This window comes from Podarcis muralis, chromosome 8 (assembly GCF_964188315.1).
Source record: "Podarcis muralis chromosome 8, rPodMur119.hap1.1, whole genome shotgun sequence".
Classification (NCBI taxonomy): Eukaryota; Metazoa; Chordata; class Lepidosauria; order Squamata; family Lacertidae; genus Podarcis; species Podarcis muralis.
In genome coordinates, this window is record NC_135662.1 from 61,892,187 (window position 1) to 61,915,264 (window position 23,078).

General features: G+C 42.5%; 1 long non-coding RNA gene across 2 annotated transcripts in view; it reads right to left on the bottom strand.

The window, feature by feature from the left end:
• LOC144328727 (uncharacterized) overlaps positions 1–23,078 on the bottom strand; it is a 33,536-nt gene that overhangs the window by 4,793 nt on the left and 5,665 nt on the right. The window contains exons 2-3 of one of the 2 annotated variants that reach the window (XR_013394015.1): positions 7,869–8,041; positions 2,026–4,312 (exon numbers count right to left, since the gene is read on the bottom strand). This is a non-coding gene — a long non-coding RNA (uncharacterized LOC144328727). Of the gene's footprint in view, positions 1–2,025; positions 4,313–7,868; positions 8,042–23,078 lie in introns of those variants that run through there. The other variant, XR_013394014.1, reaches the window with a different exon arrangement.

Consider the following 23,078-nt stretch of genomic DNA (forward strand, 5'->3'; position numbering starts at 1 on the left):
TTAGGAAGTCAAAACTTAAGTAAAACCAAAAAATGAGCTAAATTCTCCCCTTGGCTGAACTAATCACAGTAATGAGCATTAGGAAGCTCATTTTAATGTGTAAGCTGAATCAACCCACCCAATCAAGTATCAGAAATATCAAGGAAGAGGAATCTGTGGGCAGGAAGAAAGCGTTTATGTTACGTCACCCTTGTCTTATAAAACTGTATGCATGCTTAGAAAGTTCATGTATTTGTAGGGGACTGGTTTGGCTTTTGGGAAAATTGCTGGTGCCCATGATGTTTAAATTGTCTCATGAGCAGACCAATAAAATTTCTGACATTTTCAACTCTGCTGGTAATGACTATTTAGAATCAGCCAGTAGTCTTTTTATAGAATAAAGCCAGGCTAAACAATTTTCCTGCAACAACTCCTGTTGGTACCTAATGCTGAGCAGGAGGAACAAGTTACACTGCCATATCTACAGCTGAGCCGGAGTTGAGCTGAGCCAGGTCAACTCAGATGGAAATCTGCTGTATCCTAAGCTACTCATCCCAGTGGATCTTGCCATGGGATTGCTCCCTGAGCCTCTGAGAAAGCTCCTCTCTGGATGCTCATCTACTGCCACTTGGAAAACACTGAAAATATACTGAAAAGATGACATGACTACATGCTGGCTTAATAGCTGTCAATATGTCAAATTACCTTTGATGCCCCTTCTAGGTGTGCTCAGGACAGGAGCACCTGTTACCCAGCCCTCCTTACATTTCCAATCAATGGGATCCTGTGGGACAGCTTAACCTGTTGGGGCAGAAGTGGCTGTTCCACAGTCATTAATACAACTTTCCACGTGATTGTAACATTTTGTAGAGTTATATTTTGTTTGGGTTTTTTTAGACAGAGAGGAAAGACCTTAACCAACCATTCTGTGACCTTATTATGTCACATGTATAGAACTGGCATTGCAATGCATGTCCCCTCCCCACCCTTCAAAATGAACCAATGGTTTTAGAAAATTGAAATCATGAATGCTGAGAGATAGGCACTTATGCCTGATTCAAACTCACCTTTTCCCAATACATCTAAGGGCTATTGGGTAACAATAACTTCTACCATGGTTGGAAATTTCCACAAGTGTATGGAAAAGCAGTAGGTCACACAGCAGAGTAAGATCACGTGCAGAGGTTCGGACAGAGGTTGAATATTATGCAACCACAATTTTCCTTATTGTACATCCATAACTGCCAGTTTCATACCATAACTGTAGTAATGATGTTGGACGACAAGCAATTGCTTTAACTGTGCAATTATGCTCATAACCATGTGAAAATGTTTTACATTAAGAAACTGTTAATTAAAAGCAGCAGAGGGAACTGCAGGATACAACTTACATGAACTCACGAAAATATGTAACCTTTGACAGCTATGTTTCTAGGGCTGCAGCAATTTTTTGCCTAAGACATTTTTCAGGTTGAAAGGGAAGCTTATGGCGGACAGAAAATCTTGTGCACCATGCTCTTTGCTTGCTTGTAGTTCCTCCTAATAGAATACATTTTTAATGTTATGTTTACTAATATATTCAGTTTTAGGCACACTTCTCCCAATATTCTTTTGTGAAACATTGCTTGGCTGGAGAACTACATTGCAGAATTCAGATAAGTGTGAATCCAGAGGGTATGGCTGGATTTCAGGTCTCATATTATTTTGGAAAGTGCAGATTTGATAGATTTGGCTTTAAATGGGAATTGAATTGACTTTCTTCTCCATCCCCAGTCATGACAAACTGAAGTCTGCTGATTTCAGTGCGCCTCCTTTGAGTACGACTTTGTCAGATATTGTATTAAAATATTTCCCCATTAACAAGCATGGTGTGTAAATAGTTAAGTGATTTAACAACATGACCGACAAGTAAAGTCTAGAGTTCCATTATGTCATCCGCAGAATATTCATTTCCAGTTTACTCAATTTACATTGACTATATGGTATATTTGGTTGGAGCTATTACATTTTGTCAGTTTAATCATACTGGTTTGCCTCTGGTTTCTGGAGTATGAAACAATGCAGATCTCAAGCGTAATTTGGATTGGTTTGGAAACCTGGCTGAAAATTAAAATTATAAAGTGCACACTGTTTTCCACAGATCATCAAGGATGTTCAAAATTTATCAAAGCCGTTTAGCTACAAATGTGCTTTCCTATACAATTCTATACCATTGCAAACAGTGTCATCCTAATTGAACGGTGGCAGCCCAAGCTGGAACACAGATGTTAATGGGAGATAGTGGCCAAAAGCAAGAGAAGATAATGTTATCTGTCTCTCTCCCTGGTAACTTGTGATGTACTGAGAGTTTTCCTGCCCCTGTGTTGCTTCATGGTCTGCTGTTTGTGAAAAAGGGAAACTGGGAGTGTGTTGATGTTGGGTGTTTTACTGCGTATTGTTGTGGGTGGTGGAAGGGTAGATGAGAAGATGTGGGGCTGATACTTCCTGGTTTCACCCTCAGAATGGCTGTACTCATGCAACTTACAAATGCACACCAGTGAAGGGTGTACAGTAGCAATTCATTAAAACACACAGCTACAAGAATGATGCCAATGTGAAAAACATTAATTAAGTTTAGAAATACATAGAGTGGATGCAAGTGTTCACTAAACACCTGGGGAAGTAGATAATTTACATCCACAACCTCAGCCGCATAATAAATCCCCCAATTCAAATCTCTTTAGACTGTGACTCTCAATAGATTTCTAAAAATGTACACTTACGGAGTAAACAGAATGCCTAATGGCTTCCAGCAGCACATCAGATTTGTTACACTTATGGGAGGTCTGGCTATCAAATATTCATGCCTGCAGCTCTTATGCAACACTAGGAACTTTTTCACTTGTGAAATAAATAAAAAAGTTCACCAGATGTAGGAGATAAAGGGATTGCTTTATCTGACATGGATGACCAAGTTTTCTTATGGATTATTAATGTTGGGAAAACTCTGAAGGCATGAGCTAGCAAACATTGCTCTTACAGAAGTCCCCATAATGAGGATGTGAAGACTCCTTGGCAGGTACATAAAGGTAAAGGGACCCCTGACCATTAGGTCCAGTCGCGGATTACTCGGGGGTCGCGGCGCTCATCTTGCCTTACTGGCTGAGGGAGCCAGCATACAGCTTCCGGGTCATGTGGCCAGCATGACTAAGCTGCTTCTGGCGAACCAGAGCATCGCACGACAACGCCATTTACCTTCCAGCTGGAGCGGTACCTATTTATCTACTTGCACTTGACGTGCTTTCGAACTGCTAGGTTGGCAGGAGCAGGGACCGAGCAACGGGAGCTCACTCCGTCGCGGGGATTCGAACCGCCGACCTTCTGATCGGCAAGTCCTAGGCTCTATGGTTTAACCCACAGCGCCACCCACATCCTTTTGGCAGGTACACCCACAGCTATATTCCTAAGGCAAACAAACAAAAGTAAGAAATAATACCTTTCTAGCTTCATATAAAATGAAAGAAAGCTGTGCTGTATTTGGGGGCCCTTTTGCTCATTCTGCTAAGAAGAGCCCAATCGCAAGGTCCTGCCCTGATGACAGCTCTACTAAGCAGTGATCCTGGGTAGGGAAACTTCCATTCATGGTCTGACTTCAAGCACAGCTGCCCACGGTCCCTGCCTGCCCTGAACCTCTCACACCTTCCTTCCAAATTGACATTTTGCAATCCTCCTGCTCAGTACTATTTTTCTAGAAGAAGGGGTGCCGGAACTCACCATGATCACCTCTCTTGTTTTTATAATGGCAATGGTGCCCACCTGAAAGGTGCCGGAACTGAGTTCTGGTGAGCTCTGGCTGAAAAAACAAAAAGCCCTGCTCCCACTCCATTTGCCAGTTTGGTAAAGGATTACTGGACCTGAGTCTGCGGCTATTTAACTCTGTTGTCCAAAAGAACAAGTCCATCTTCCATAGTGAGTGAAATATACTTGGAGTCGAGAGTGGATTTCATGCTCTTTATTCAGCTCATAGTGGTGAAGAGGAATGGAAGTTCTCCCAGAATGTCTGCTTTATATACATTATTTACACAATGGGCCCCACGTGAGTGGCTAATTCCAGGATTCTCCTGTAGGCCAATCAGGTTGCGGATTCACTTCCACCTGGAGCTGGATTGGGTGGCTCCTGTGGACCAATCAGACTGCTGCATTCTGAATCCTATTGTTCTATGACCAATCAGACTGCTGCATTCTGAATCCTATTGTTCTAGGACCAATCAGACTGCTGCATTTTAGATCCTCTTCAACTCAGCACATAACAGTGAGGTTCATAACTACCACCTTATTTCTGGCAAGAAAAGGCCTGCAAAGAAAAGCGGGTGGAAATTAAGCAGCAAAATATATCCATCATCTTATTTTCCTGCCATTAAATGAAACTTGAGCCTTCCCATAAAAAGAAGTGGCAACTTTCCTAAACTAGCCTCTTGCTGAAGCCATTGCATGAGAGCCATATTGGGGAAGAGGATCGTGCAACAATTTCCACAAAATAGTTAACACTGCAGATCGGTAATCCTTCCATAATCTGAAATATTGGCTCTTTGCCAAACACTGTGCTTTCATATACCTCTGAGGAAATTATGGCCTTTCAGTTTGTGGAAAAATAGAAAAGCTTTCTTCCCCTCTTTCTTTAATAAGTAAAATATCAAGCATTTTGCACAAAGCAAACTAATCACCTAGTAGAGAAGGCAAAGTATGCAAATAAACCTTTCCACATGGCTGGGCAGGTCTATTCAAGGTACAGCTGGGGACAAGAAGTTGATTTTGCCAGAATGTATAACTATCTCATCCTCTCACTTTTCCCACCAATAATTCAACATAAATGATATGGTATCAAAAGCACAAAAATGCATTAATCTGCGCATTAACAAAATAAATCCAGGAAATAGATCAAAAGTAGTGCTTTTTAAAAACCAGGCAGGATAATATATATACTAGCATTGTCAGGATTTTAAGCCTGAGTTGTGAACATTTGGTTTTACCAATCTGAAATAAAGCTTCAGAACCCCAAAGATGTATATGCATATATGGAAACACACCCACCCACACCCACACCCCTCTGCAGATTTGAAGTTTTAATTCAGTTTGGTCAAATCAAATGTTCACAATCGGAGCTTTTTTCCATCCAGAACTCACTGGAACTCAGTTCTGGCACCTCTCAGGTGGGTGCCAATGCCATTCTAAGAGAACAAGGGAGGTGATCATGGTCAGTTCTGACACCCTTTCCCCCTGAAATATAGCACTGTTCACAACTCTGGTTACTTGAAATCCTGGCATTGCCTAAAAATGAAGATCTTAAGAAGTAAGGAGACCCCTCATTTTTCTTCTAAAGGGTCATGGGTAGGGGAAACCTATGACCCTACAGATGCTGTTGGCCCTCCCATTATCCCCAGCCAGCATGCAATGGCCAGGGATTATGGAGTTGTAATCCGACATCTGGATAGATGGGTTCCTCACCCTGATGCTGCTGTACTACAGCTCCCATCAGCCTCGGCAAACAGGGCCAGTGATCTGGGATGATCGAAGTTGTAGTTTGGCAACATCTGGAGGGCCAAAGGTTCCCTACACCTGCTTTAGGTTAATTGAGGCCCTGCAACATGAATAAATTAATAAATTTAGATACAAAAAAATTGGAGGAATCCCAAAATGGCTGCATGTAAGGAATGGATTAGGTGACTATGACAAATAGCACACATGAAGCAAAAATGTAAGGTGTGCAAGAAGTGAGTGTGTAAAGAAGAACCTGTTGAAGACTGGATAATTTTTATTTTTGAAAGCAATATCATTTTGATGCTCTAACTGTTTATTTTTTTTAAAAAAAAATAGTCATATTTATAGCCAATCCTTCATCAGAGTAGATTTCAGGGCAGATTATAATGCAGAATATAAAAACTACAAATTACATATTATTAGTTCAAAGCGGATTTTTTTAAAAAAAGACATCAACAACTCTTTGCAATATATTTAGTTTATAAATACGTGCTATTTTCCTGTTACCATTTACATTTTTGAAAAGAAAGAGATTCCTTGGTTGCTAAGTAAAGGCAAACTCTAAGTGGACTCCACCTTTGCCTATATGAATACAAATATGAATATTCATGTGTAGGCAGTCTGGTGGGACACAACCAAAAGGATAGTATCAGACTCCTCCAATCAATGTAACTCACATCAAGAGCGTGGTGTGTATCTGACAAAGAATGTTCTAACCTACATTCATTTATGCATGATTTTTTGCCTTCCTTAAAATTGGCACATTTGGTGGAAATGCCAATGAAACAGGCCCCACTCACACCAAATATTTAATGAACTGTAGAGATAATAAATGCTGTATATAGTCAAACCAAAGACCATAATATTCTGGCACAAGGCACATGCAATTTTAATGGGTTGTTAATTTCAGCACTGCATACTTTGGTATCGCTTTGACCATTGTTCAGATCACCGCAGTTGTGCCTGGTTCTGAAGAAAAAGCAATGGCGACAATCAAATCACATGCTTTCCTGCGCAACAACTGAAGAGAAATAGTTTCGTCGTGATGACTCAGCAGGCTTTCCCGTCCAACATGTTTATTCAGCATTCTTTGATTGCTACTTTCAGTATATTAAACAACAGAACAGGCATGTATAAACTATTTATTTTGCAATGAAGGTGGCCTGATTCATATCTCAGTTGTGGCGAAGTACTTGGATTTATGCAGAGCAAACCTATTCTTGAGTTACTGTGCCTGAGGAGGCATAGGTCTTGCCTCCAGTGTAGCACGATGTAAGCCTAAATCCGTTCTGGGGTTCCCCCAACCCTTTAAAGCAGGCATAGGCAAACTCCGGCCCTCCAGATGTTTGGGACTACAATTCCCATCATCCCTGACCACTGGTCCTGTTAGCTAGGGATGATGGGAGCTGTAGTCCCAAACTTCTGGAGGGCTGGAGTTTGCCTATGCCTGCTCTAAAGCACATTCGGGAAGGTTGCAGAGGGAAGAGATGGAGGGAAATGCCTGTTGCACAAGCTAATGGGATGAGGGAGTTTCACACTGCCCATAGGCCTTACTGGAAGCCCCACTATGCTGGTGGAATGCAAGGTATGCTTCTGGCACAAAAGGTATCCAACAGAACACTCCGATTCGCCAGTGGAACACTCTGTCAAATTCCGTCCCATTCCTCTGTCCAATTAAAACCCACTTTGCTGTCTGGGCAGAAGGCTGGGACTTCCCCGCAAATGGCAGAGAGGAACAGGTGTGGGTGGAGGTGAGAACAGAACAGTGACTCAAGAGGGGAAGCACCAGTGGCAGCTTTCTGACACTGTCATCTACTTTCAGGAGGTGTAGACAGAGCAGACATTTCCCAATAAAAATTAATAATAAATGACCATATTATCTGAAGAGAGGGAGCTGGGATAGCCAGAAATTTATCCTATAATACACTAAACACATCTGTGGGCCTAGACAAAACAATGCAGCTGTCCAGTGGGTTAGACAGCAGTGCAAAACAACATGTGAAAACAATATTTATCAGCATTTGAAAGACAATTGCTACTACAGCTGGCATTACTCTCATACTATTGTAGTGGCTAGAGTGTGACCTTGTGATAAATGCTGCTCTTTGTGTTCTTCCTCCTACCCACAATCACTTAAGAGGCGAAGGCTTCTCCTCCCTTCACTACCAAGGTGACCCTACGGAAGAGGAATTTGAGCTCAGACACAGGCAGTCCACATTTGGTGCAATTTTTCTAAGTTTACCCATCTCCCCTGTCTTCACTTTGGAGGGGAACGACGACCACGAGGAGAGGGATTTGGGCCAAAGGGTGTACTGACTGAGTTAGGTTCTCCTGCCTCCCATGAACACTTCAGAAGGAAGGAGAGGGCTTACCGCATTTTATCTCTGAGGCAGTAGAGATGATTTTGCTGGTCCTTCCATTGGCTGAAGTAAGTAAGCATTCCCTGATGGTCAAAGTAAGGCACTTGTGGGGTGCAGGCCTCCATATATTTTCATTTAATGGTAGCAGGTAGAAATCTTCTTCAACCGTTCCTTCATCCTATGTACTAAACAGAAAGGAAGCTATGAATAGGATAAAAACAACAACACTGGGACCCATTTTTCTTTTTTATTTAAGAAAAAAATAGCTGGCATTTTATCATAAAAAATACCAGACAAAATCTCAAAGCAATATACAAAACAGAAACCAATCTGATGAAAACCTATTTAAACTATATTTTACTGTTCCAAAAGTAAGTGACAGAAGCCCAGGATTATCCTTGTGAGAAAGGTCTTCAACAGGTGCCAAATTCTTCTCTAGAATGCTAGAACCTGTTTAAGCTGTTATTTGTGGTCACACAGGCAGGGCTTTTTTTCAACAGGAACTTGCTGGTCACCACTGCCATTATAAAATAACAAGGGAGGTGATGTGAGTGGATGATGTCAGCATGCCGAGCAACATACTGACGTCATGTGCGCACCTTGTGCACAGTGCTCACCCCATGTGCACACGCTGCATGACGTGCTGACGTTAGTCACACGCAGACTGCAGGGCGGGTGCAAGTGACATGGGCAGGCTGCGCAATAAGGTAAATATGTTGTGCAGCATGCACATCTGGCTGCTGCAGATTTGGGGGAGCTGGCCCCCTGGTTGAAAATTTTGGGGAGCCCTTGGCCCCGCCGGTCATCCGAGATGGCGCATATGATCAGGTGCAAAGGAGGAGAAATAATTCCTATCTTTGACACCTGGCTAGAAAATAAGGAGTGCAACAGGTACAGCTTTTTTCACCAGCAAAACATGAATGTAAGAAGAGCCTGCTGGATCAGGCCAGAGGACCAGCTAGTCTAACATCCTATTCTCATGGTTTTCAACCAGATGCTTGTGGGAAGCAGACAAGCAGGACAAGCTAAGCACAACAGCACTCTTCATCCCTGCGATTTTCCACCAAGTTGCACTTGCCAGTGTTTTTCTTTTCTGTACTACTAAAAGCTCTGACCCTTGGCCATGCTGGCTGGGGCTAATGGGAACTGGAGTTCAACAACACTTAGAAGGTCACAAGTTCCCTATCCATGTTCTAGGGCAAGAATGAGGGAAGAAGAAGAGAAGAGTTTGGATTTGATATCCCGCTTTATCGCTACCCTAAAGAGTCTCAAAGTGGCTAACATTTTCCTTCCCTTCCTCCCCCACAACAAACACTCTGTGAGGTGAGTGGGGCTGAGAGACTTCAGAGAAGTGTGACTAGCCCAAGGTCACCCAGCAGCTGCATGTGGAGGAGCCGGGAATCGAACCCGGTTCACCAGATTACGAGTCCACTGCTCTTAACCACTACACCACAATGGCTCTCGAAAAGGGAAAAAAACATAGGACAGTAAAAAAATAAAGTGGGACCTTTCCATTTTGCAGGCTGGTGTCAGTGGCTTACTTTGGCTCTCAAATTTCAGCGGCGCCCCGTGCAATGCTAAAATTCAGCCCTCCATGTCCCATGCTCCATCCTACAGCATCGTGGAGCCCCCTGCAGCGTGGCGCCCAGTGCGGTTGTGCTACCCTAAAAGCGCATCTGCTGGTGTTAACTGTGATCTGAAAATGACTGATAACATGTTAATAATTGGCAAGGGAAAAGTTCAGACTCCTGGGTTCCTGCTCCAGCATATATTTTCGGTGTGCAGTATTTGAATGATTAAGTAATCCTACACCTCAAACATAAAACGGGGCTATCGGTGCCTAGTCTCACAGAGGTAATCGTATTCATGGGATCCATGCATTGTGGCCGTACGGCTACTCAAGCTGAGCGCCAGATACAGACGCTCACGAGGAGTAAGGGCAGAGAGCCAGCGGAAAGCTCTTATTACAAACAGGTGAAACCCAGATTTGTTTCAACATGAGAGGAAACTGAATTCAGCCCAGCAGTAAGTTGTCCCAGTGAACTTTGCTCAAGGTGCAGTAACCAGGGGGAAACACAACACCAGTGGAAATCCCCTCTCACTAAAAGGAATGAAGGCTCTTTAAGTGTTTAACCACAGTGCTGTGTCAGAAAGAGGAATGTCCCAACTTAGCCGAGAGGATCAGCTCCACCCCGCGGTGTGCAGGGAGAATTTCAACCCTAGCTTTGGGAAGCTAGGGACCTCTGTGTATGAAATCCCGTATCAGGCAACTTGGCAAACTCCAGAGAGACAGCTTGGGAGACAAACAAATGGCTGCATTTCAGCAGAAGTCACAAACATCTACGAGGGGGATTTCACGAAATAAGAGCATGCCTGACAATTTGCTGACACAATCTTAAGAGACATTGTTGAAGCAGAACTGTTACAAACAAAACTAAATGCTATGGGTTTGTATCTGAAAGCAAAATAAAATTTAACAAATAACCTCATCTCTTTTCTAGGTGCAATTATAGCTGCAATGTTTTGGCAAATGTTTGCCTATCACTGTTAAATGACTGTAAAACTATTAATATTATTATTTTTAAGGTCTTTTTAAAAGGCCCTGTACAAAATAATAATATGTTTAAAATATGTATTTAATTCTATGGATAGAACACATTACAATAAATGTAAGAGAAAATACTGCAAATACAAGATTTCTAAGGCTAGTATCTCTAAAGCACTTTCAAAGTAATTATTATCTAATAAAAATGGTCTCTGGGAAGCATTGTACAGCACATCATAAATAAACAATTAAATCATAAAACTATGAAATACAATTTTAAAAAGCAGCATTAAGTGGGTGGGTTTCCTTAGAGTATGATTACTGATTAATGTTGAATATCAGCCTTAAATTAGTACTGTGCTAAAAATTATTCTGCATTATCCATCAATTAATGAGAAAAGAAATTGATTTAAAAATTATTAAAGGAGAGAGAAAATGCCAGTGAAATTTTCATGGGTGGCTGCAGGGAAATTTTACACATACTTCTGAAGTGGCCAAGGGTGTTTGTTTGTTTGTTTGTTTGTTTGTTTGTTTGTTTCCTAAAATTTATATACTGCTTGATTGTAAACAAACAAACAAACTTTAAAGTGGTTTACAAAAAGATAAAACAAATTCACACACAAAAAAATCAAATCACCAGTACACTTTAAAACATTCAAAAGCTAAAATACTAAAATGGATTAAAATTACTTCAACGGTAAAGGTAAAGGGACACCTGACCATTAGGTCCAGTCGTGACAGACTCTGGGGTTGCGGCTCTCATCTCACTTTATTGGCCGAGGGAGCCGGCGTACAGCTTCCAGGTCATGTGGCCAGCATGACCAAGCCGCTTCTGGCGAACCAGAGCAGCGCACGGAAACACCGTTTACCTTCCCGCCAGAGCGGTACCTATTTATTTACTTGCACTTTGACGTGCTTTCGAACTGCTAGGTTGGCAGGAGCAGGGACCGAGCAACGGGAGCTCACCCCGTGACGGGGATTCGAACCGCTGACCTTTTGAATTGCTAGGTTGCTAGCACCAAAAAGAGTACAGTGAAGACACCTGCCTGATCTCAATAGGCAGGGAGTTCCACAGGTGCCATCACACTAAGCAACTGAGTTCTTATAAATGTAGAACGAGTGTTATGTGACACTAGTGCCAATTCATTCTTTCATTTTGCCAATTGAAGTGGCCGAGTGGACACACACAGGGTAAGGCAATCCAGTCCTAAAATTTTTAGGTATACCAGTCCTAAGCTGTTAAGAGCTTTATATTCTAACAGTAACACCTGGTACTTGGCTCAGTAGAAAACTGGCAGCCAATGCAACTCCCTGAGCATAGGTGTTATATGCTGACAGGGCTTCACTCTTGTCAGCAATTGTGCTGCAGCATTCTGCACTAACTGTGCCTTCCGGATCAAGCACGAGGGAAGCCCTATGTAGAGCACACTGCAGCAATCCAGTTTTCTAATTACCAATGCATGAACTATGGTGGCAAGGCTTTACATCCATTCAAATATGCCGCCATTGGCTGAGTGGGACGTCAGACCAGCTGATTTGCAATGGCTGCAGAAGAAGGAGAACAGGGAGCAAAAACAAGAGTGCCTGTGGTACTTATAAGGAAGTGACAAAGACTTACGTGCCTGAAGATAAAGTAGATGTTCTGGCAAAAAAAAAGGTACTGTATTTTAATATGGTTTGGACAGCTAAAGTTTCAAAATGAAGGACTTTTATGTAAATACTGTCCCTAGATGCCTGTCATTTAAGGGCCATATTTACCCGAGTCTAATGTGCCATTGAATCTAATGCACACCTCAATTTTCAGAACCTTGAAACAAAAAAAAGTATTTGCTGGTGAATGTAAATGTGCCATTGAATCTAATGTGCACCTTTCACAACATAATTTAGCCAAAAAAAGGTGAGCATTAGAATCGAATAAATACGGTACTTAACACCCAAACCTAAACAGTCTAGTTTCTCCCCCTTCCATTTTTCCAACAGCATGTTATCAGCTTTCCAATTGCACATACAGTGGTACCTCGGGTTAAGAACTTAATTCGTTCTGGAGGTCCGTTCTTAACCTGAAACTGTTCTTAACCTGAGGCACCAATTTAGCTAATGGGGCCTCCCGCTGCCGTGCAATTTCTGTTCTCACCCCGAAGCAAAGTTCTTAACCCGAAGTACTATTTATGGGTTAGTGGAGTCTATAACCTGAAGCATCTGTAACCTGAAGCGTCTGTAACCCGAGGTACCACTGTATTTTTCATCAACGGCCAAAGGTGGATTTAGGGGAGCATGACCAGTGCTGAGCTGAGAAGGTGCCGCAGGGGCCTCTGCAACAATGACTTAGAACGGGAGGCGAGAGGCAATGGGGCATCAAATGTGGGTGTTGCACAGGGCACCGCTGCAATTTTATAGCCCAAAGCCCACCACTCCAACTGCACACTCAAAAAACCCTGCTGTGGACTTCCTATGGGTTGGCTACTGTGAGAAGAGGATGCTGGACTAAATGGACCTTTGGTCTGATCCAGCAAGTTATTCTTAGGTTCTTTTTGGTACTCGAAATTTGGCATTGCCACTGTGGTTCAGCATCCTGGATTAGAGCTCTCATTGCACCTGAACCACTGAACAGCTTTCATTAGAAATAAACTAAATGACAGGATGTTGTTCTGAATCCCTGACTCCCACACATTCACTTGCGTTGCTGCGATCATTTCCTGGGGGCGCTGGGAGGAAGCACTTTGGTACAATCCTCTAACCACTTTGAGCATCTTTTGCATGATTTTTAGCTGTGACTCACACACTCCTAAAAGCGCGTGGGGGAGGGGGATGTAATGCAACAGCATGTGTATGTTATTGACTCTGTTTTCTTGGCATGAGAATTGCAGGTGAAGAGACTTAATCACTAACTATGGGGGATTCGCATAACGAATTTGCAAAGGAGGAGCGAACAATCAAATTAAGAAGATTCCCTTTTTCTTTTCTTCACGAGGAACATATTCAAGAGGTTGCTGGCAATGCATTGCTGTTCCACTTTCCCTTCCATAAGTAGGAGAGTGCTCAAATGCTGCAAACTTGTTGCTGTTGTTTCAGTTCTGCTCTTCTCAGACCCATTTCCCTTCTTTTTCACCCCCACAATCCTCAGCCTCATTTGCTGATCGTTCCGATTGGCTGTGTGACAACAAGACATGCAATTTTGTCAGGGTCACCACACCACTACACCCAACGTGAGAGCCGGTGGTGGTGCAGTGGTCAGAGTGTTGGACTAAGGCCTGGAAGACCAGGCTTCAAATCCCCACTCAGACGTGAAACTCACTGGGTGACCTCGGACCAGTCACTCACTCTCAGTCCAATCTACCTCACTGGGTAGCATAAAATGCTGTGAGAATAAAATGGGGAGGAGGAGCCACCTTGAACTTGAATTGTCCATGACATTCAGAAAGAAAATCACAGCCAACTGCATTTAACAGCAGTATGAGCAAGCAAGGCTAGGGAAAGTGAGGCCAATGGATAATGGCACCACAAGGATGCGAAGCAGTAGCAGACAAAGGAAACAAAATGAGCAGAACAGCCTTGAAATGATTAATACTTTTCAGCATTTTGTCCAAATGTGCTCCTTCCCGAGCAGCTATCAAAATCAGCGACCTGGCAGACCCATGCCCCGGAAACATTTCTGAGTTCCCTTTTGGCTCTGAAGGATTCACTAGGCATTGCCCACATATCTAGAATATTTGCAGGTCTAGACACTTGTTTTGCTTCTTCTAATGGAAGCAGAGATTTGCTAGATGCCGGGATCAGTGTCAATTATTGTGCTTTTTCTGCAGTTGTGCAGTATTACAGGATACATACAGTCCTGCCTTTGGCCTACAGGGGAGAAGGAGCAGTACCTGGCAATGCACCTCCGTTCCCATTGATTCACAGATGTTGCCTGGTGGATCTGGTCACAGGTGTGATACAAATTTGCCGTGATGTCCAAGTGCTACAAACACTCTTCCCTCCTGGCTTCGTTCTTATAGCAAAGAGGCTGTTAGGCTATTGCAATCCCGACTTCGTGTTCCATTTGACCAGACAGAATCATCTTTGACTCTTCTGACAGCTTGCCAGTTTCCAGAGAACCACACAAGAGCGAAGACATTGCTGTATTAAGTGACCACACTCGTCGGTCCAAACACAAGCTGGCTGGCAGGTTAAATTTTTCGGCTGTCTCTGACAGGGCCACTTTAAGTTCTTACTGCCTTTGTCGGTTTGCATCACAGAGCTAGCATTGTTTAAATGCAGCACGTTATTTCTGGCTTGTGTGATTCAGAGAGCCCAGCCATTCACACAGAGAAAGCTACAGCATGCGTATGCCACTGCCTCTTATTTTCATGGCATGGGAATTGCCGCTGAAGGGGACTAATCATCAGGTATGGCAGATTTGCTTCATAAATTTGCAAATTAGGAGTAAACGATCAAATAGCTTCTTGCAGCTTTAAATCGCATGGCTCCTGCTGACTTTAAATGGGAGTTTGTGCCATGAAATAATAACGTTCCTACAGTTGTAGAACACCTTTATGCGGGAAAATAATCAAACAGCGCCGCACGCTTAACTCACCAAGTTGGCAGACTATACAGGCTTCTGTTTGCCTAAGAAAATAAAATGTCGGGGGAGCCCACGCATAGGCATTTCATATTTGCAGGAGTGAGGGTAGTACCTAGGCTATAAACCACTGAGAACTTAAAACACATAGCTACACTACCACACCCTCCCACATTTCTCTGATGAAAATAGGGATGTCCTATTCAATAATAATAATAAATTTATTATTTATACCCCACCCATCTGACTGGGTTGCCTCAGCCACCCTGGGCAGCTTCCAATATATAAAAACATAATAAAACACGAAACATTAAAAAAAAATCCTATACAGGGCTGCCTTCAGATGTCTTATAAAGGTTGTATGGTTACTTATCTCCTTGGTTTGGGGGGTCACATAACTCCATACCCTCCAACATTTCTCCGATGAAAATAAGGATGTCCTAAGGAAAAGCGGGACATTCCTGGATCAATTCAGAAACTGGGACGGCTTCTGTAATTCTGGGACTGTCCCTGGAAAATAAGGACAACTGGAAGGTCTGCACTACAAACTTAAATTGAGTTAGCCGCCATGCTGTCTTATTAATAAACTTTGGGAACCGTAGCTCCATTTGGATAGCTAGGAACTTCTATTAGAGAAACTCAGCACCTTCACTGAACAACAGCTCAGGATTCTATAGGGAAACCATTACAGCTAAATTTATAGAAAGCCCATGTAAGTCTGTAGCGTACATATACATACTGTATATGCCCACCAAAAGGTCTGTCCCACTTGATGCCTGCCTGATTTACACAAAAAAGAATAGTGCAATAAGTCTGTTGAGTCATGCTGAACCCCACATCCTACTCTCCTTGTCCGCATTCTATTTTCGGCATTTGCATGGAAGTTAATACTTCAGAAACCAGGTACTCATTCACTGCAATTCTCTTGATACAGTCTGCCTTTTATGAGAGCACAGAATATAGTGCACAGCGTATAAAATAAATGGTATAGTGTCCCCATGCTCAGTTTGCATATAGAAAACCCATGTTAACATCTCTGCTCAGCTGTGAAGCTTACTAGGTGACCTTGTGCAAGTTGCTATCTCTCAGTCCAACCCAGCCCAACAGGTGGTTTTGAGGCTGAAATCTATATATTTTGGAGGAAGACTGAAATATAAATGAAATTAATTGTCAGGTAAATTCTACTTCAGGGGTAGATCATTTCAGCTGCAAAAATAAATGCAAAGTGAGGGCCCATTCTGCAGTGGTATGTAAAGTAATGCTTAATACAGACTTGCTGAGGAGCGTGCAGCTTTTCAGCTGCCACCCAGTGAATCCATAGCCAAGATGAGTTTTGACTGAAGTAATTCTACACTCAGCATTCAGTCCAGTAGGCACTCTAGGTCTCCAATTAATTTATACTTAATAAAATGGGAATTAAGAGCAAAATGCCCCTTTCCAACTGTAACTTTAATCACTTCTAATTTGACTGCAAGTTATCACTGGCTATATTTTCTCTGGGCATTAACTTCTAAAGCACCTCGCTTTCCCAGATTTCACAAAACAGTGGATACAGACAGTTCAAGATGGAAAGGGAAAGCAGCTCAGCGGCCAAGGAAATGCTGTGCAACTCTGGTTCTGGTTCTTGGGAAATCAATGATGGTCATGCATCCTCTTTGAGGCATCTACTTTTAGGAGTCCAGCTCTTTAGAAGCTGCAAAGAAACAGCCAAGTGAACTCAAATTACATTTTTTAAGGGGTTGGGAGGGTTGAAAACAAAGTCTTGCCAAACACCTCGTGGTTCATTTTCTCCTTGGAGAAAACGGAGGCGGGGGGGGGGGAGGTGGGAGCAGATTGCAACATAGCTATGAAATTGCTTTAATAGTCTCTGAGGAAACAACTGCAGTAAAAGGGGATTTCTTGGAGGGCCCGAAAGCTTTATAACTTTGGCTCTGTCCAAAGCCTCCTGAGTGGATATGGCTCTCACTTCTTTGCTGCAGCATTGCAAACTCACATTCCTATGGGGGCACCTTTGAAAAGTTGGGCTTGAGTAACTGGCCTGAGGCTGGAAGCTCACTTTGCTGCGTTTTGTGAAAATCATGTCCTGCCTTGAGTTGACAAATACCGAATCACAATGAAGTTTCCTTTGGTTACTTGATTTACCCCTGCCTTGCCTGGCACCTGATGTGGAATGGATTCAGATGATCATCTGAGAGTTAGTGCATCCATAGTTTGTGCATTTGCAATAACCCTGTTCTGACACTGAGGGTTCTGGAGATGGTTCTTGCCCAGCTTGTAAGTTGCAATCATTTGTTCTGCAATGGCCTGTCCTTTACTGGAAAGTCTGTCTGTAAACTGACCATAACAGTTTGCCCTTAAATAAAATACTTAAATGTTTCAGCTCACAAAGGATCTTGCTGTACTTATTACAGAATAGCTGAGACTCTGCATTATTGATGACAGTTATGGGAGTATAGGAGGAAAATAGTGCAGCAAGCACACCAAACAGCCTCATAATTATGTCCCATATAGCCCCATGCTGTGTCTACACTGTGACTAACAGTAGAGCTCTAGGGGTTCAGGACTATTTCCCTAGTCCTCCATGGAACTGAAGCCATGAACTGAACATGGGACCTTCTGCATATGAAGCATGTGCTCTGCTATTGAGCTACATGAATGCATGTACAGTGGTACCTCGGGTTACATATGCTTCAGGTTACATACGCTTCAGGTTACAGACTCCGCTAACCCAGAAATATTACCTTGGGTTAAGAATTTTGCTTCAGGATGAGAACAGAAATCGTGCAGCGGCGGCACGGCAGCAGCAGCAGGCCCCATTAGCTAAAGTGGTGATTCAGGTTAAGAACAGTTTCAGGTTAAGAACAGACCTCCAGAACGAATTAAGTTCTTAACCCGAGGTACCACTGTAAATGCATGACCACTGGAGTCAAAATGCACCTGCACCCCATTACTCAATTTAACAAGGAATGGGTGGAACCATCTGGTTCTGTTTTGCAAAGTTCTGGTGGGCGGGGAGGAGAATGAGATCATTCCACTCCAATGAAATTCTGGAGTAGACCTTAGAATCAGGACTGACTTGAAATTCACTCTACATAAACATCTTGCTGCCTACGTCAATGTCTGACAGAGTGGGGAAAGGTATGTTCTAGCATATCCAGGAGCTATGTTAGACCCTCTCCCATACAATAGCCAGATATATTGGCAAGAGAGTCTCCTTTAGGGTCGCCACTTGCGCATTTGAAAGCAGCCCTGCACTGGGAAGTTTTTAATGTTTGATGTTTTGCTGTGTTTTTATTACGTCGGAAGCCACCCAGAGTGGCTTCTGCAACCCAATCAGATAGATGGGGAATAGGTAATAAATTATTATTATTTATCAAAAAATAAAGAAAATGCATTCTCCACAAAGGATCATGTCAGGTCAGGGCAGATCAGAAATATCCCAATAAGTTTAATATACATAATTATTAAATTAATATTTACATAAATACATGCATATTTTAAATAAAATAAAGATTATGTTTCTGCCTACCCAAACCATACCTTTACTTTTTTACCTTTTCTGGTTTACATTAAATATATTAAAAATCAATATTGCAGCAAACCCTTTTGCCAGTTTGGTAACAAACCAGTGTAAAGTTGTTTGATTTTAAGAGGGTCAGATTAGCTCACAATTTCTACCCTTTTTGTAGTACGCAAGTGAACTTGTAAGTATTCTTACTTTTCTCTTAAAACGGGTTTGCGCATCTCAGAATTGAACATGAAAGTACAATAAGACTTACGTACATCAAAGTTTAAGGAGACCCATTTTGTTTTGGCCTTTTGTATTCCTACTGAGCTTCATTCAAAGATATATTCAAAAATATAGTATCCCCTGCATGGGCACAGCCAAGGGGGGCAGGGAGGGGCAGCTGCCCCCCATCAATTAAAAAAACAACACAGCAAACTGAGGTTCTGCTCCCCCCAACAAAAGGCCTGCCCCCCCCACAAAAATCCAGGCTAAGCCCATGATCCCCTGCGTAGCTTTGCATTGATACAACAGCAGATATAATAAGTGCCACTCACAAACCTTTCCCTATCTAGCTGGAGTGCTTTGATTCCCCTGGCATGCTTATTGCAAAGAACTAACACTGCTAATTCATTAGGTGGCAGTGAAGTTCTTTCTTGCTGCAAGGAATGCTGTGGATAAAAATCTTTTTTACAGGCCTTCCTAGGTCATGTATCTCCGCCCCCAAGTACAATGCAGTTAGGTAATTAGAGCCTTTGGACTTAATAGCCTTATCCGCTCTTCTTAATTTTAGTTGGCAACATGTATTGCATCCTTTCCTTTAAAAGGTGGTAAGCCAGCCCTGGTGTGTTCAGAGACTCTCCTGTTCATTCCCCTAAGGTGAACCCAGAACCTCTGTCCCAAAGTACTGCACTGATGGCACCAATGCACACAAGTTCAATCTAGTACCAGTAACACCCTCTTCTAGCCCTGGATAAGAGTACAGTGGTACCTCAGGTTACATATGCTTCAGGTTACAGACTCCGCTAACCCAGAAATATTACCTCGGGTTAAGAACTTTGCTTCAGGATGAGAACAGAAATCATGCTCCGGCGGCACGGCAGCAGCAGGAGGCCCCATTACCTAAAGTGGTGCTTCAGGTTAAGAACAGTTTCAGGTTAAGTATGGACCTCCAGAACGAATTAAGTACTTAACCCGAGGTACCACTGTACCTTGCTACAGGGGATATGGTGCCTGGTGCATTTTTTTAAAGCCAGAAAATACATGAGTCCAGCTCTGGAAAGGAGCAAAGGGCGCAATCCTAAACCCACTTACATTTGTCTTACTTTTGAGGCAAAAGGCATAGAATTGTGCCAACAGCCTCTACCTTCTCAGTAATGACACCCACCCTGTGGAACGCCTCCCATCAGATGTCAAGGAGATAAATAACTATACAATTTTAGAAGAAACCTGAAGGCAGCCCTGTATAGGGAAGTTTTAAAAGTTTGATGTTTTATTACACTTTTATATCTGTTGAAAGCTGCCCAGAGTGGCTGAGGCAATCAGAAAATGTCCCAGGGCAACACAAAGATGCATATATTTGGAATTTCCAAAGGAAATATTTTTGCCATGTTTAATCCACTTTTGAATTTTGGATAGAACAACAGTTTGTGCAAGATGTCTCTCCCTTCCTTCCAAGGTCTTGGGTACTGATCACAAAACACACACACACACACACACTTGTGGGAGTGAAGTGAATGTATGTTCTATGATTCTATTGGAGGTTCTAACGGCCACCTGTCATGGATGCTTTAGCTGAGATTCCTGCATTGCAGGGGGTTGGACTAGATGACCCTTGGGTCCCTTCCAACTCTATGATTCTATGTACCTGTAATGTTGATAACCATGCATTTGATGAAGTGGACTTATTAGTTTTTGAGGTGTCACACAAGACTTTGTTGTTATAAAAGTTAAAGGGCTTTTGATGCCATTTTAAAGGAAGACACAACGTTAAGCAAAAGGTGCCAAGTACACAGGAAAACTAATTACTGGTGCTGAATAATCTTGCATAGTACAGTATTGTAAATACGGAGCTTTAAAAGAAGTACTGGTCAGAGATGGGACTGCGGTGGACACAAGGGGCACCAATTTGTCGGCACAGTTGCAGCAGGACACTAATCTTGCTTTAAGATATGCTTCTGAGAAAATGAGAGTGCAGGAGAACCACAAAAAACAGCTATGAGACTTGTAGGCCAATAACAAATAAGATGCTGCATCACATGACATAAATATTGTTTTTCCTAACCCTTTTCTAGACTTGGTAGTGAGATCCTCAACTGAAGATGCCAGTAGCTGAGCTAGAGCTTCAACTGGTCCAGACCCAAGATCTACCTTTGACTCCCGAGCTGCATCACGGGACCCTTTCACATTGGATTTATACTTAATACTGGTAGTAATGAATGTTATTAATCCTAAAATAGCAATTCACTGAGCAATATACATAGTGTTAACTCAGAATTACTACTAAATGAAAACCAGTGCTGCAATGTGGCAGAAGAAAGGCGCAAGCATAAGATTGGTCAGACATATGTATCTTAATAAATAATAATAATAAATATATGCCTTTCTCCTGCCACATTGAAGCACTTGTGGAAACTGATAAAATGAAAATCTCCTCAGAACACATCCTAGTCTAGACACACATGAACTGCCCCTTTTCGGTCTGGTTATCTGAAGATGGAATCCATTCTACTTTGGTGATCACTTGTTGCCGAGTAAGATTGTCTTCCATGAAAATGGTCATCGTAGTGAGTCTGTAAGTGACTGTGGAGGCCAGCTCTGGATCCACACATCCTTCCACAGAAGGGAAATAGGTTTCCGGGTGGGAGTTGATCATGGTGAGGGTTTGCCAAACGTGCCTTCCTCCTAGCTCATTTCTCCTTTTTGCCCTGAGTTCATGCTTCCTCAAAGTCCACAACATCTTTGGTAAAGGCTGTTCTCCAAGTGTTTCCCAGTTATCAGTGCTTATACTACCCTGTACATTTTTAAAGATTTGCCTTGAGAACATCTTTAAACCTCTTTTGTTGTCCACCATATTTCGCTTTCTATTCTTAAGTTGGGAGTAGAGTAGTCACTTTGGAAGACAACAATCAGGCATCTGAACATGACCAGTCCAATGAAGTTGATGTTGAAGAATCATTGCTTCGACACTGGTGATCTTTGCTTCTTCCAGTACACGGACATTAGTTTGCCTGTCTTCCCAAGTGATGTGTAAATTTTTTTGGAGATACTATTGATGGAATCTTTTGAGGAGTTAGATGGAGATGATGTTTATAAGTGGTCCATGTTTCGCAAGTGTAACGTTGGTAGTACAATGGCTTTGTAAACAAGCATTTTGGTTTCCCTGTGAATGTCCTGGTCCTCAAATACTCTGCACTTCAGTCGGGAGAAAGCTGCACTCACAGAGCTCAGGCAATGCTGGATTTTGCCATCCATGTTGGCCCTTGTGGAAAGATAACTGCCCAGGTAGGAAATGAGGTCGACATTTTCCAACGTTACACCATTAAGTTGGACTTGCAGCGCTGCAGAGGGGTTGTTTTGTGGTTGCTGGTGTAGCACTTTGGGTTTTTTTGCATACTGAGCAATAGGCCAAGCTTCCGTAAGCCTCTTCGAAGATATTTAGGATGGTTTGGAGGTCATCCTCTGAGTGTGCACACACTACATTGTCATCAGCATACTGAAGCTTTATGATGGAAGTTATGGTAACCTTACTCTTTGCTTTCAGCCCACTTGGATCCTAGTCTACACATTCCTTATAGTGCCCTTTTTTGGTCTGGTTATCCAAAGGTGGAATACAATATGGTGGAAAACAGCTTTGCTCTGACCCACCTAGTATGGGCTTGTGATCCAGCTGCAGGTCACAACTCACTTGCTGAAGACCTGTGAAGGGGGCTTGAGCATGAAAAACATACCCCGGCACTAAGAAACAAATAACTTCTACATCTAGCCCAGGACTGAGTATTGTGACTGGCAGTGATGCATTAGGGTCTCAAGCAGAGCCTTTCAACTAAAGGCCACAGGATGTGTGTGAAACGCATGTGCATCATAACTGAGCTATAGCCTTTGACCCGTGAAACAAAAATTCATTCCCAAAAACCGACGAAAGAAACTTTTAGGACAAGTTTGCTAAGATCAGGCTCGCTGCTTATTGAGGTCAGCTGAGAGAACAGGATGCTTAAGTGGAGCGCTTGAACAAATGAAGAGTCAGGCTGTTTTAATCAGAAAGAACATGGGAGAATTCAGAATGGCTGAGCAAAATATTGATTTGCTAGCCCTGAACAAGCTTTCTCCTTTGATGATTAATTCAGTGACTAAAAATCTATAAGAACAGCCAGAATTTGCTGGTAGGAAGAAATCTGAAGCATGTGACAAAGAAATCTAGGAATCTTTGAATGCTGCACAGAATGGAATTCTTTGCTGGGAAATTAAGAGAAAATGCAAAAGAAACTTTATAAAAAGCCAGCCTTATTCCAACATCAAACAGATCACAATTACATGGCGAACAAGCACGGTAGGCAACTGGTTGCCAAATCAATCTTAAGAACATGCTTAAGAACAACCTAATCTGTTGAGATA